General features: G+C 40.4%; 1 pseudogene; it reads right to left on the bottom strand.

The window, feature by feature from the left end:
* Window positions 1-1,701: 1,701 nt before the first annotated feature.
* On the bottom strand, window positions 1,702-2,096 carry LOC121166155 (annotated as a pseudogene).
* Between the last annotated feature and the right edge of the window lie 294 nt (window positions 2,097-2,390).

Below are 2,390 nucleotides of genomic sequence, written 5' to 3'. Positions count from 1 at the left end.
TCATGCTCAACAGAAACCAATAATTAATAGATATTGCTATGGACTTACATTTTGTGCCAAGGAAAACCCTTCACGAAAGACTGAACAGTCCAGGTAGATGAACAATCTATCACATTCAGAAAGAGAAAAAAAAAAAAAGACTTGCTGATACCCTTTAGTGTTCTGGGCTTTACCAATATGTGGTCAAGTTGCCTTGACATCTACTTCAACAATTACATGCAAAAATCATTATTGTCAATTATCAGCAAGGAACTGGTGACATTGCTGAAGATGTTGCACAGAGTATGGAGGACAGAGGAAAGGCTGGAAAAACGAGCAGGTGAATTCTGTCATGATACACGCATTTATCGGTAGCTGAAGTCAGAGAATAAACTGCTAGCAGCTTCCATTTATTCCTTCGTGGAAGAGCAGCTCTTGAAATCTAATCATCATGATGTATGAAGTCACAAGAAGAGATTCACATTGAGATACAAAGAAGCCTGTGGCTGACAGAGCTGCTGTGAGTTCCCAGAACTAAAGTGTCTGTCATCAGACCGAATGTTCTTTCCTCAGATGAATCCTTCAGCTCTAGTTAAGCCATTGCAGCTCTTAGGAGGGACGGTGCTGACTGAAATGCAAGAAAACACTTGAACAGACCTAGGTTTTCCAAAATTCCCTGATCTCTCTCTGCCTGGGAGAAGCAGAGAATGGCAAATGAATGTTATTTTTAAGCCACAGAATTTAAGGAAAATTTGATATATGATACTAGATCATTGAAACTGTGCCTTCTGAAGTAACTCTAAAGTAATTGCATTAAATATGCTCGAAACTCTATAAATAAAAACTTTCTCTTACTGTGAAAAAAAGACATAGGAAAATTTTACACATACTAAAACATATTCGTATTTTAACAATGCCATTTCACATGTTTCATCAATTAGAATCCTTTAATTTTCGAATTCTTCTTTATCGCTTGGAATGGTTTTACATGATGGAGATTTTTGGCCTCCTTGTAGAATGTTTGGTTAATAATAAATATAAATATTTTGAAAATATTATCATTAAACTCGATTAAGCAAAAAATTTGATACATAAATTTCTTTGCATTATAATCAAAACTTTTAGTATATTGTACAGTAAATAAAAGATTATTTATTTGTTTGTTTGTTTACTTATTTATTTTTATTGGAAAGTCAGAAATACAGAGAGGAGAGACAGAGAGAAAGACCTTCCATACACTGATTCACTCCCCAAGTGGCCCAAAAAGGCCAGAGTTGAGCCCACCTGAAGCCGAGACAGGAGTTTCTTCCATGTCTCCTACGCGGGTGCAGGGTCCCAAGGCTTTGGGCCATCCTCAACTGCTTTCCCAGGCCACAAGCAGGGAGCTGAATGGGAAGTGGAGCTGCCGGGATTAGAACCAGCACCATATGGGATCTTCGCTTGTGCAAAACAAGGACTTTAGCCACTAGACTATCTTGGAGGCCCTAGAAAAATACTTTTACCAACCCCCATATAAATAATCATGGTTTAACTCATGAATCATACAAATTTGCAAAGTGTGAATACAGACAATATTTTTCCTCATTTCAAAGATTAAGAAATACAGACATTTCAAGCATTTTCTTTAAATCACAAAAATGAAAATTTGAATACAAAGCTGTTAAAATTCTTTTTGTTGTTTTGTTTTATTTTTCAGTCTTTAATGGGTGGAACAAAACGTATCTAAAACCTCAGGTTCTGAAGAAATCACTTGTTTTTGCTGTTCTTGTACCTCTCCTCAAACTTGATCTTGGCTTCCTGTCAGTTCTTGCACTTCAGAGGAGTGCCCCTGAAGACATCCTTGTTCACCACAGTTGTGTCCAAGGGAACATCCACAGAGTACATGGTGGGCAGGAGGTGGTTGTAGGTATAAACCTTCACAAATGATTTGATCTTGGATCTTTGCCTATCTTCTTCTTGCCCAAGGTGGCTATCCCTTTCCAGGGATTGCAGCCAGTGCTGGCCACCAGCCCGTGGCTACAGGGGTGTTCCAAGGTGCCATCATCGATGTTCTTCAAAATCATGGCTTTGTGTCCAGAGTGGCATCTGGCCAGGACCTTCCCAGGTTTCATGAACTTGCCGATTCCTGCAGGGAGGAAGGTTTCTGGGCTGCTGAGGCATCGGGCAACACCAGACCTCCACGCCGACTCCTGCCTGCCCAGGCCAGCCCAGGTCATGGGCCCAACACTGCCATTCTGGCCCAAGCCAGCATCTGGTACCAAGACCCAGAGATCCATAGAAGAAGAGAACCTGGGGCTGCCCCACAAAGACCGCCCCTGGATCCCAGATGTGACGGATTTAAACCTATCTAAATTGTAAGCACATATTCTTTGTAGCCTAGTGTCCCTATTTGGATAATTTAACTTTGAAAA

The sequence above is a fragment of the Ochotona curzoniae genome, unplaced genomic scaffold (genome assembly GCF_017591425.1).
Source record: "Ochotona curzoniae isolate NIBS_2020 unplaced genomic scaffold, NIBS_Ocur_1.0 contig_1071, whole genome shotgun sequence".
In the NCBI taxonomy this organism is placed as follows: domain Eukaryota; kingdom Metazoa; phylum Chordata; class Mammalia; order Lagomorpha; family Ochotonidae; genus Ochotona; species Ochotona curzoniae.
Note: the sequence above shows the minus strand (reverse complement) of the source record. Positions and strands in the feature narration are given on the sequence as shown.